General features: G+C 35.3%; 1 protein-coding gene across 1 annotated transcript in view; it reads left to right on the plus strand.

Annotated features, from left to right (window-relative positions):
• LOC145912123 (receptor-type tyrosine-protein phosphatase epsilon-like) overlaps positions 1-13,771 on the plus strand; it is a 33,711-nt gene that overhangs the window by 17,963 nt on the left and 1,977 nt on the right. The window lies entirely within an intron of this gene.

A 13,771-nucleotide genomic window follows, 5' to 3' on the forward strand; every position in this document is an offset into this window, starting at 1 on the left:
TAAATCAATCTGGCTCAGTTGATGCTTTCAAGGCCGTTTGCCACCTGAGAGAGCAAAGAATGGAAATGGTGCAAACTGCGGTAATGTTTTTCTTTTCCCCCAATTTCTATTAACTTGTGTTAACTTCATTTGTTACATTTATCTAGGAGCAATACATATTCTTGCACCACTTGATGGCACAAAGTGTTGAATGTTGCGAAACCCAAACAAATGTTTCTGGACTGAACGAAAATGTTGATCAACTTAAATGGTTTGTGACCTGCATACAAAAAACTGATTAGCATAAAATGTAAATCATGCACTTACAGTTCACCTTCTTCAAGTGACGTCATCAACGAGATATACAGCTCGGTTAAGTTGTCTAGTGACATCATAGCTTCAACAAAGCCGGCAAAAAGTTCAACTCTTTAAATATGCGTGATGTTCTTCTATGTTGGGATTTCGATTTTACATACGCGTTCGGGCCAATTGCCTAAATGTCACAATATTCGAAGAATCAGCTTAAAATTAACAATTCGTAATTGTGACACCTGCGACTCGACGAGACGCCGTTAGATATGTTTTAAAATTTGTGTCTCAAAATTGTTAAGGTTGTCGACGTAAATCTGCTTGGGATTGTACTTTTGTAAAATATGATAAGTTAATGACGTAAACCACTTATTTCATGTCATGACAATCATCCTTTTGCGTTTTGTGTTTCTTAAATGACTTCAATGAGTTTAGCATTTTGTCTGCGTTGCTATACATGTACTTATCTTCATGATTACATTTCTTCATGTAAACCAAAATCAAAAATATTTATTAGAAGTTGTTCTATTATTTATGTGAAGTCTAAACAACGATCATACAAACAGCTCAGTTAAAATCGTTCCCACCACTACGTGCAAAGGTTAAAATGCAAAACCTATGAAGGCCAGTTCTATTATTATTAGATTTGCGTTTTAACATTTTTTTCCCATAAAAACATAACATCTATATGTTGTGCCTCTATACACTCTGACTAACAACTAATGTCGATAATAATGGAAAAGTTTAGTAGCTGATGTAGCTTGGGGCCAGTATAGCCAGCCCTTAAAGAAGGGTCCACGAAGCGGTTTTGGGAGGAAGTCTAAGGTCTTTGTGAGATTGTAACGTAACATTGCATATGTAGGTTTATTTGCAATGATACTTAAGTCGTTTTGTGCTATCAGTGAGTCATGTTAATTTACTCTAACAAGGCGTTAGGAAGGTAATCGTTCGCATACAATCTTTTAAGAGCATTAGTCCTAACTGGGACAGCAAGTCGGAAAAATTTCGGACTGCTACGATTCAAAGTTTAAGTACCACTGTTACATATAACAACTACATTTTTGAATGTTGAAACCAAACTAGCTATGCATTGAAAGCAATTATTTTGGGTATTTGGTAACGTTATCTATATACTCTGCCGACATAGTTTTGATGTCACATAATTATGAATTTTTAGGCCCACAATATGTCTCGTTTTCGACCAATATTTGTGTTGAGTTGAACACGAAGGCCACTGTAACCCGAACAAACCACCTACGAAACAATTATTCCGACGGCAAAAGGAAACTGAACAATGGCATACTTGCATTGAACTGTGCATATTTTGGAACTTTCCGTACATAAGGGTAACTTGAAGTTGATGTCGAAATATTGCCTCTAAATTTGCATAGGGAATTCTTCTCATCCCTTTCTTAGAAAATCCGTGTGCATTTACTTTTTTTATAAGCTGTAGCCAGTGATATTTCTGTTACTTTACGCACTCACGTTTATTTGGTATCATCAACTCGGGTAACTCTGACAGAGAAGGAATTTTTTCCTTGCATTCGCATGACAGTTGTCCTCATTGAAAACATTTTTTTAATTAAGACGGTTCTGACCTTTCACGATTTTTTGCCTAAGATGTCTTAGTATTTAGCGTTCAAGTAAAGATGTCAGAAGCAGTAAACAATTGTGTAATGATCTGGATATGTATTTTGTTGATTTCTCAAGAGTTTGACTGTAAGTATTTATTCAACTAATTTGATTCAAGAAATGCACAAGTTCATTGTGAGCAAGGCAGTTATCGTTCCATTGTAGGTTCCTCATCGAAACCATGCACATATCGTTTCTTTTCAATGTCCAATGACAAACGAACTTGGCAGGATGCGAAGGAACGATGTATTGAACTTGGTGGAAATCTTGCGAGAATTCCTGATGCCGAAACACAAAACAGACTTATTCGTCTTGCAAACAACAAAAAATCAATGCGTAAGTAATTATTTAAAACTGTTTTTTTTCCAATAAAAATTATCACGTCATTTAGAAACAGAAAGCAACTAATTTTTTTCTTGTTTTCTAGCTTATTATGTAGGTGGTAGACGTTTTGGAAACAAATTTACGTGGCCAGATGGAGATGTTTTTTACCAACGGAAATTAGGTTTTCGTTTCGTAAATATTTTTTCATGAATTATTGGCTAACCCATACTAATTACCATGATTAAAGGTAAAATTAAAATGCAAAATTTAAATCAAAAACTATATCTCATATTTTCAATTCCAGTGAGCAAAGAATGGATAGATAACAATCATAACTATATTAGTCAAAAATATCTTTAGAAAACATGTCGTTCGTTTCTTATGGTTTAAGGTTATGGTTTGAATGGATGGCCACAAGGGTCTTGGACCGGTAAAGAATATACAGCCTGGTTAAATAACATATTTCCCGGAACTGGTGAATGTGTTCGACTTGAAAAACATTTCAATTGGGGTTGGTATGCTGGTGATTGCAACCTAAAAATCCACTATATTTGTGAATTCAAAGGTGGGTTTAATAATATTTTGTTATTTAAATGTCTGAAATGATGCTGTTTGCAGATCAACCACGAAAAATCGTATTTTCACAAACAAGATACTCTGCAATTGTCGGTGAAACAATTATTATCAAGGGAAAAATTACAGGACCTTATGTAGAACCTATAAATATCAGAGCAATTTACAACCTAAACAGACGGGTAACTTTAGCAACCAACTACACGGGTGTGGACTTCAGTTATTACATCCAGGATATTAGTCCATCTCATTTTGGTAACATTGTAATTGAAGCCATTGGAGTCGAATCGAAATGCAAATTTTCCAAGAGCACTTTTTTGAATGAAGGTAACAATAACAAGTTTGGTTAATGAAGGTGGGTTCCAGTACTGTAACATTTATTTACATGTACGCAGTAAAGATTGAGATTGACAGAAACAGAATAGTTGCGGAAAACTATGGAAATCATAAATCTGTTAGTTGCTTTTTATCAGAAAACCATCCCACCCCAATAACATGGATGAGGTATAAAATATTTGTTGATACCTGTGATTACAACTGTGGAAACATGTTTTTTTACCACGCACTGCCATATAAAACACGTTTTTAGATCTTATTTTCACACTGCAACTAGAAATATTTGCTATTAAATCCGTTGTACATGTAGCCCATTTGAGTAATATTTATCTTGTGGGTTAACCACCCCCTAATCGTCTCTACTCACATGTATATAATCCTCAAAATTTGGGGCCTCTGATCTTAGTGAACAAAATATTTGTCCAGAAGAACTAATACGTTTCAAAAGTAAATGCAAGAAGTCAATTTTAGTGAGGAAATGTGATAACAAGTGACATTTATTCCGCAGAAATGACGCAATGGTTTCGAACAATAGTAGTTCCAACGTTTATCAGTCTGTCAGCACCACCCATACTTCATCCACCCTTCACATAACAGTAAATGATGTGAGTGAATCGGGTAATTACACTTGCTTGGGAACAAATATGATTGGATCCAAACTAGAAATGAAGTATTTGCAAGTGTTTGGTAAGTCAACATTTTTTGTTTTTCATTTTTTTTTTTAATTTTACGCAGTAATAATGATTTCGGGCTCATAGATAGTCTTGCATGTGCCAGACAAAGCACACTAGTGAAAAACAAAAACAAAAAAAATCAAATATTTTTAAGGGGGGCGATCTTCCCTTCATGGTTCCGCCCCAGACGTACACAGCAAAATTCATGGATACATTTAAAGTAAAAATCATCTTGTTTTAGTTAAAGTAAACATCACATTATCCAGAAGAAATTTGGACTTGGAACAATGGGAGAATGTAACGGTTGATTGCACTTCGTATGGAAATCCCAGGCCTGTGGTTAACTGGTACAGGTAAGATTGTAACATTTCAACAGAAAATGCTTCTGAGATGTAAAACTTGACAAAAGGGTTTTTGCGTTACACCCTAATATTTGTAAAGCTAATATCTTCCTCTTTATTGTTTTTAGGCGAGAAAATTTGATAACAAGCTTTGCATATTCGGTCTCGGTTTCGCAACAAAAATTATCACAAGGTCGATACCACGTAACGAAACGACTTCACTTAACAAAAGTTGACGCAACTTATGGCGGAGTTTACCATTGTTGGGCACAAAACCACAAGGACACAAAACTGCTGTCTCAAACCAGAAAAGAAGTCACTATGAAAGGTATAGTAGTGACCATAAACTGTTGCAATCCCAGCTAAACTGTTAGATGTATTTAGTTCGTCCAAACATAACACTTTCTGAGTCAGAAATTATTGCTAATAAGTTTCATCGGCAATGTGTTGATTGTGTCTCCTATGGGTTTCCAAGACCTAACGTTACATGGAAAAGGTAAACACATGATTTAGCATCAGTTCAACAAATCCGTAACTTTGATTTTAAATTTTAGAAATAAATCTGTTATCGGAGCTTCAAATTCTAATATCGACACGAGTATTGTTAATAACACGAAGTATTTGCAAACAGCTCGATTAAATTTTATGATTGATAATGTTGCGGATTCAGGAACTTACGTTTGTCAGTCAATAAACAATCATATTGACAAGGAGGAAAAGGCGTTTATAATTAGAGGTATCCTACTGCAATGATTTGATTTTTTTGTCATTTGTCATTTAACCAATGCATCTACAGTAGCAGCAAATATATCGGTTACTCAAACCAGCAAAGTTGTTAGTATTCCAGAAACGTTTACAATTGGTTGTGAATCTTATGGTTTTCCATTGCCGACAACATATTGGATTCGGTAAAGCGATTGGCAAAATGAAAAATTTGTTTTGTTCTACTCCGTATATTCATGAAATCAACATTACGTTGTGTCCATAGAAATGATCATGTAGCAAACTGCACTACTAACATATCCTCGGTTTGCCAAAAACGTACAACCGTCGGCGAATTCAAATCCATATCCTGGTTAAACTTCAATATTACCAACATAGAAGATGCTGGAAGTTATCACTGCAAAGCCTTCAATATATTTGGTTTAAAAATGGTCTCAGAAACCTTTACACTTCTTGGTGAAACTGTGATGTTTTTCGTCCTAAGAATCTTAGCGATATTTAGTAATTTTAACATTTTTAGTTGAGACAAATATTTCTCTCACTACAAATTACGTCAGATTGCTGGTGGGTGAATCTACAAACGTGACTTGTACTTCTTTCGGATATTACACTCCTACTGTTTATTGGACCAGGTAAAAAATAACTATCGAAAAAAGCTAAGATTTAAACTTTTCTTTGACACTTTATTTTTAGATTTTTGGAAAATATATCGAATAAATCGTCAACACGAATATATTATGAAACATTTAACGTGGACAAATTCCAAACGATCAGTGTACTGAATATAAATGTTGCCGATGTCAACGATTCTGGTATTTTTATCTGCCGAACTACATCAAATACCAAGAGTTTACGTATTGTCGTTACAACCCCACAGCAGGTTGCCTTTGCAGCTGGTATGTATGCTTGTCTTGTGAGCAATGTTACTTACACTTGCAAATATTAATTCCTATTTATTGGGTTAGGTGTCATCGAATTTGTGTCAAAATGGTTCATTCCCACAGTTATTGGATTGTCTGTTTTGATTATTTTACTCATATCTGTAGGTGTGGTAATCAAGTGGAGGTAAACCTTCTTTTCTTCATTAAATCAAAAAAGTGTTGTCCCATTTTAATTATTTGATGTTTAGGGAAAAAATATGTGCAACTATTTCCACACGAAAAAAAAACGCATCAGAAACCTCGTTAGAATTTGAATTGAATAAAAGAGTGAGCTGGAAATACTCCCCAGGTATTCGGAAGATAAGACTTATTAGGAATCAATCCGTTTTAAAAAAGTTTACATTATAACCATTAGAGGATGGGCCTGATGACACTTATAACACACGGATACGTAAGTTTTACTTGAGTGAATTTTACACGAAGAGCGCAGATAATTCACACAAAGCAATCAAATCACAATATCAGGTACGTGTATAACTTCTGCCATTTATGTTGCCAAAATATTCATTAGTATTTGTTGTTTTATGCACATAGAGTCATAGATTGTTGATACACAAATTTTGTGGTATAATCCTTGCAGAAAATCAAAAGACAATCAAGAAATGCTTTCAGCATTGAAAAAGCAAAAAACAACCCATGTCGAAATCGTTACAAGAATATTTTACCATGTAAGTTGTTGTTCATTGCACAGCGCAAGGTTAGTTGTCAGATTCACAAACAATTTCTTGTCATAGGAACACTAATGACGGATTTACTCATGTTTTAGACAATGAAATGTTTTATTTATTCAAGACGTATCTGCAAAAACTTATGCCATCATCAGTTGAAAGGGGAGTGGTTGGTCTTTCTCCATAGTGATATAAAGCTGACCTGACTGATGCCAGACTGATGATGATGGCATAAATTTTAGCAATAATTTCTTGAAAATATAAAACATGTGAATGCTTATAGCACTATGGGCTACTCTGTTTATTCTCAGAGTTACTTGTTGGAAAACAAATGGTTTCCTTCCTCACATTCAATACCTCATTTTTAATATTTTGTTGAGTAAATTAACTTATATGCAAACAGTACGAGGTAAATCGTCCCGGAAGGGTATTAAAAAATTTTCTGCATGATAATCTTGTCAAAAATACATAACATTTACACCAATTATTTCCGTAGACGATTACAACAGAGTGCTCCTTCGTGGACTTGAGGGCGATGAAAAGGACTACATTAACGCTTCATATGTGGAGGTTCGTAACCGTGCTGAATGCAATGGAAAATAAACTGTTAACGTTTCTAATTAGGGTTTTAAACAACCAAACAAGTGGATTGCAACCCAAGGCCCCATCGATACAACTGTAAATGATTTCTGGACGATGGTTTGGCTACAAAAAGTCAGAGTAATTGTAATGCTCACAAATCCAGACCAAAATAAAAAAGTGAGTGTTTTATTATTAATTTAGATGCGTATTATTCAACGCTTTTCACTGTTTAGTCAAGGTGTGCTCTTTACTGGCCCCAGAGTTTCGCCCCCTTTAAATTGTACGGTCGTGTTAACGTGAAAATGCTTAAAGTCCTGAACAAACATGGTTTCATTGTCAGGAAAATGGCGATCGAAGAAGCAAACACCTTATATGTTTCGGTATACTAGGTTTAAATAGAAGTTCCTCGTTGCTGTTATTGTTCTTATATCGCTTTGAATCCAGGAACAACGAGTTGTGACTCACTACCAATTACTTGCTTGGCCCGGTTATGGAGTTCCACAAACAACAACTGACTTTCTCACATTCACAAACCAAGTTCAGAAGGAAATGGATCGGGTAAAGCGAACTTTGCGAACTCAGGTTCCCACTGTGGTCCATTGTAGGTAAAAATAGTGAAAAATAGTGATTATATACCTTGGTAAACTCAGTGACTGCGAGATAACCTTCAAGTATGTTTATCAAGCGGAGGTACCGGCAGAACAGGGACTTTCATTGGTTTTGTTTATTTGTTGGAGGAATTAAATCAAACTGGCTCAGTTGATGCTCTTAAGGCCGTTTGCCACCTGAGAGAGCAAAGAATGGAAATGGTGCAAACCGCGGTAAATGTGTTTCTTTTCCCCGACATATTTTAACTTGTGTTAACTTCATTTGTTACATTTATCTAGGAGCAATACATATTCTTGCACTACTTGATTGCACAAAGTGTTGAATGTTGCAAAACCCAGACAAATATTACTGGACTGAACGAAAATGTTGAGCAACTTAAATGGTTTGTGACCTGCATACAAAAAACTGTTTAGCATAAAATGTAAATCATGCACTCACAGTTCACCTTCTTCATGTGACGTCATCAACGAGATATACAGCTGTGTTAAGTTGTCTGATGACGTCACTGCTTCAACAAAGCCGGCAAAGAGTTCAACTCTTTAAATATGCGGAATCTTCTTCTGTGTTGGGTTTTCGGTTTTAAATACGCGTTCAGGGCAATTGCCTAAATGTCACAATATTCGAAGAATCAGCTTAAAATTAACAATTCGTAATTGTGACACCTGCGACTCGACGAGACGCCGTTAGATATGTTTTAAAATTTGTGTCTCAAAATTGTCAAGCTTGTTGACGTAAATCTGCTTGGGATTGTATTTTTGAAAAATGTTATAAGTTAATGACGTAAACCACTTATTTCATGTCATGACAATCATCCTTTTGCGTTTTGTGTTTCTTCAATGAGTTTAGCATCTTGTCTGCGTTGCTATACATGTATTTATCTTCATGATTGCATTTCTTCATGTAAACCGAAATTAAAAATATTTATTAGAACTTGTTCTATTCCCATGTGAAGTTTACTCAGTTGAAGTCGTTCCCACAACTACGTACAAATATGAAAATGCAAAACCTATAAAGACCAGTTCTATTATTATTAGATTTGCGTTTTTACATTTTATCCCATAAAAACATAACATCTATATGTTGTGCCTCTATACACACTGACTAACAGCTAATGTCGATAATAATGAAAAAGTTTAGTAGCTGATGTAGCTTGGGGCCAGTATAGCCAGCCCCTAAAGTAGGGTTCACGAAGCGGTTTTTGGAGGAAGTCTAAGGTCTTTGTGAGATTGTAACCTAACATTGCATATGTAGGTTTATGTGCAATGTTACTTGAGTCGTTTTGTGCTATCACTGAGTCATGTTAATTTACTCTAACAAGGCGTTAGGAAAGTAATCGTTCGCATACAATCTTTTCAGAGCATTAGTCCTAACTGGGACAGCAAGTCGGAAAAATTTCGGACTGCTACGATTCAAAGTTTAAGTACCACTGTTACATACAACAACTACATTTGTGATTGTTGAAACCAAACTAGCTATGCTTTGGAAGCAATTATTTTGGGTATTTGGTAAATTTATCTATATACTCTGCCGACATAGTTTTGATGTCACATAATTATGAATTTTTAGGCCCACAATATGTCTCGTTTTCGACCAATATTTGTGTTTGTGTTGAGTTGAAGGCCACTGTGATCCGAACAAACCACCTACGAAACAATTATTCCGACGGCAAAAGGCGAACAGAACAATGGCATATTTGTATTGAACTGTGCATATTTTGGAACTTTCCGTACGTAAGGGTAACTTAAAGTTGATGTCGAAATATTGCCTTTTAATTTGCATAGGGAATTGTTCTCATCCCTTTCTTAGAAAATCCGTGTGCATTTACATTTTTTATAAGCTGTAGCCAGTGATTTTTCTGTTACGCACTCACGTTTATTTGGTATCATTAACTCGGGTAACTCTGACAGTGAAGTATTACTTTCTTTGCATTCGCATGACAGTTGTCCTCAATGAAAACAATTTTTTGATTAAGACGGTTCTGACCTTTTACGATTTTTTAACCTAAGATGTCTAAGAATTTGGCGTTCAAGTAAAGATGTCAGAAGTAGTGAACAGTTGTGTAATGATCGGGACATGTGTTATGTTGATTTCTCTAGAGTTCGGCTGTAAGTGTTTTATTCAACTATTTTAATTCAAGAAATGTACAAGTTCATTGTGAGCAAGGCAGTTATCGTTCCATTGTAGGTTCCTCGTCGAAACCATGCACATATCGTTTCTTTTCAATGTCCAATGACAAACGAACTTGGCAGGATGCGAAGGAACGATGTATTGAGCTTGGTGGAAACCTGGCGAGATTTCTTGATGCCGAAACACAAAACAGACTTCTTCGTCTTGCAAACAACAAAAATAGAATGCGTAAAAAAACCATTTGTAATAATTTAAATCTGTTTGGATATTTTTTCCAATAAAATTTATCACGTCATTCAGAAACAGAAAGCAATTTTTTTTTCTTGTTTTCCAGCATGTTTTTTAGGAGGTAGACGTTTTGGAGACAAATTTACGTGGCCGGACGGAGTTGTTTTTTGCCAGTGGAAAGGAACAGGTTTTCGTTTCGTAAATATTTTTCATGAAATATTGGCTAACCCATATTAATTACCATGATTAAAGTTGGAATTTAAGTAAAAAAATTATTCAAAAACTTCTTAAAAATCCTATCTTATATTTTTAAACCAAGTGGACAAAGAACGAATAGATACCAATCATAACAATATTAGTCAAAAATATCTTTAGAAAACATGTCGTTTGTTTGTTACGATTCAAGGTGATGGTTTGAATGGTGTGCCACAAATGTCTTGGACCGGTAAAGAATATACAGCCTGGTTATATAACATATATCCCGGACCTGGTAAATGTGTTCGACTTGAAAATTATTTTAATTGGGGGTGGTACACTAGTGATTGCAACAGGAAAATAAACTATATTTGTGAGTTCAAAGGTGGGTTTATTAATATTTTTTTACTTAAACGACTGACATGGTGTTGTTTGCAGATCAACCACGAAAAATCGTATTTTCACAAACAAGATACTCTGCAATTGTCGGTGAAACAATTATTATCAAAGGAAAAATTACCGAACCTTATATAGAAGCTATAACTATCAGAGCAATTTGCAACCTAAACAGACGGGTAACTTTAGCAACCAACTACACGGGTGTGGACTTCAGTTATTACATCCAGGATGTTAGTCCTTCTCATTTTGGTAACATTGCAATTGAAGCCACTGGAGTCGAATCTCAATGCAAATTTTCCAAGAGCACTTTTTTGAATGAAAGTAACCATAACAAGTTTGGTTAATAAAGGTGGGTTCCAGTACTGTAACATTCATTTACATGTACGCAGTAAAGATTGAGATTGACAGAAACAGAATAGTTGCGGAAAACTATGGAAATCATGAGTCTGCGAGTTGCCTTTTATCGGAAAACTATTCCACCCCAATAACATGGATGAGGTATAAAATATTTGTTGATCTGTGATTACAACAGTTGAAAAAAGTTTTTATAAAATAAAACACGTTTTTGTATCATATTTTTACACTGCAATTAGAAATATTTGTTATTAAATCCATTTTACGTGCAGCCCATTTGAGTAATATTTATCTTGTGGGTTAACCACCCCCTAATCGTCTCTACTCACATGTACATAATCCTCAAAAGTTTGGGGCCCCTGATCTTGGTGAACAAAATATTTGTCCAGAAAAACTAATAAGTTTCAAAAGTAAAAGTCAATTTTAGTGAGGAAATGTGATAACAAGTGACATTTATTGCGCAGAAACGATGCAACGGTTTCCAACAAAAATAGTTCCAACGTTTACCAATCTGTCAGCTCCTCCCACAGTTCATCCACTCTTCACATAACAGTGATTGATGTGAAGGAATCGGGGAATTATACTTGCATGGGAACAAATAGGATTGGATCCAAACTGGAAATGAAGTCTTTGCAAGTGTTTGGTAAGTCAACATTTTTTGTTTTTAATTTTGTTTTTAATTTTAACGCAATAATAACGATTTCGGTCGCATAGATAGCCATGCATGTGCCAGACAAAGTACACTAGTGAACAACAAAAACAAAAAAATCAAATAATTTTGAGGGGGGCGATCTTCCCTTCTTCGTTCCGCCCCAGACGTACACAGCAAAATTCATGGATACATTTAAAGTAAAAATCACCTTGTTTTAGTTAAAGTAAACATCACATTATCCAGAAGAAATTTGGACTGGGAACAATGGGCGAATGTTACGGTTGATTGCACATCGTATGGAAATCCCAGGCCTGTGGTTAACTGGTACAGGTAAGTTTTTGCATCATACGCTTGTTAAAAACATTAGTCCTTTTTAACAGGAAATTCGTTGGTAAGATGTAAAACTTTACCATAGGTTTTCTGCATAATTTTCACCCTAAATTATGTAGAGATGAGGTTTTATATTGTTCTTTATTGTTTTAAGGCGAGAAAATTTGTTAAGAAACTTTTCATATTCGGTCTCGGTTTCCCAGCAAAAAATATCACAAGGTCGATACCACGTAACGAAACGTCTTCACATAAACAAAAGTGGACGCAACTTATGGCGGAGTTTACCAATCTTGGGCACAAAACCGCAAGGACACAAAACTGCTGTCTCAAACCAGAAGAGAAGTCACTCTGAAAGGTAGTAGTGACCATAAACTGTTCGAGTCTCAGTTAAAATGTTAGTTGTTTTTAGTTCGTCCAAACATAACACTTTCTGCGTCAGAAGTTATTGCGGAAAACTTTCACCAGCAATACGTTGATTGTGTCTCTTATGGGTTTCCGAAGCCTTATGTAACATGGGAAAGGTAAACACATGATTTAGCATCAGTTCAACAAATTCGTAACTTTGGTTTTAAATTTTAGAAATAAATCTGTCATCGGAGCTTCAACTTCTAATATCTACACGAGTATTGTAAATAACACAAAGTATTTGCAAACAGCTCGATTGATTTTTATGATTGATAATGTTGCGGATTCAGGAACTTACGTTTGTCAGTCAACAAACAATCATATTGACAAGGTGGAAAAGGCGTTTGTAATTAGAGGTATCCAATCGTAATGATTTGCTTTTATTGCTCTCATTTAACCAATGCATCCACAGTACCAGCAAATATATCTGTTACTCAAACCAGCAAAGTTGTTAGAATTCCAGAAACGTTTGCGATTGGTTGTGAATCCTATGGTTTTCCATTGCCGACAACATATTGGATTCGGTAAAGCGATTGGCAAAATGAAAAATTCGTTTCGCACTACTCCGTATATTCATGAAATCAAAATTACGCTGTGTCCATAGAAATGATCAAGTGGCAAACTGCACTACTAACACCACCTCGGTTTGCCAAAATCGTACAACCGTCGGCGAATTCAAATCCATATCCTGGTTAAACTTCAATATTACCAACATTGAAGATGCTGGAGGTTATCATTGCAAATCCTCTAATATTCCTGGTTTGAAAATGACCTCCGAAATCTTTACTCTTCTTGGTGAGTTTTTGAGTTCTTCTGTTATTTGTTTTTCGTTTTTTGGGAAAATGAAAACTTGTACTTTTAGTCACACCCAACATTTCCTTGTCATCAAGTCACGTCACAATAGCAGAGGGCGAATCTGCAAACGTAACTTGTACTTCATTCGGATATTACAACCCAATAGTGTATTGGACACGGTGATGGTTTCGTGTTATACGGTTTCTCATATTCGCGGAAATCATGTTATGTAAAATAATACTTTCTCGTTTTCAGTTTCCACAAAAACTTATCGACTAACTCGTTGAATCGAATAAACTTTGAAACTATGGGAGTCAACAAATTTAAGACAGAAAGTACACTTAATATTCAAACTTCCGATGTCGGTGATTCTGGTACTTTTGTTTGCCACGCTGGATCTAGTTACGAAAGTTTAAACTTTTCCGTTTTGTCCCCAACACAGACACAAGGTTTGACGGAATTATTTTGCTGTTTGGCAAATGATTTTCCACGCTTTACTTTTTATTATGTTCAATGCTAATTAGTAAAAACAAAAGCAACATTTGATCCACAAAGCGATGCTATTTGACCCTTTGTTCAATAATTTCGTGATATT

Source organism: Ascidia mentula, chromosome 8, assembly GCF_947561715.1.
Source record: "Ascidia mentula chromosome 8, kaAscMent1.1, whole genome shotgun sequence".
In the NCBI taxonomy this organism is placed as follows: Eukaryota; Metazoa; Chordata; class Ascidiacea; order Phlebobranchia; family Ascidiidae; genus Ascidia; species Ascidia mentula.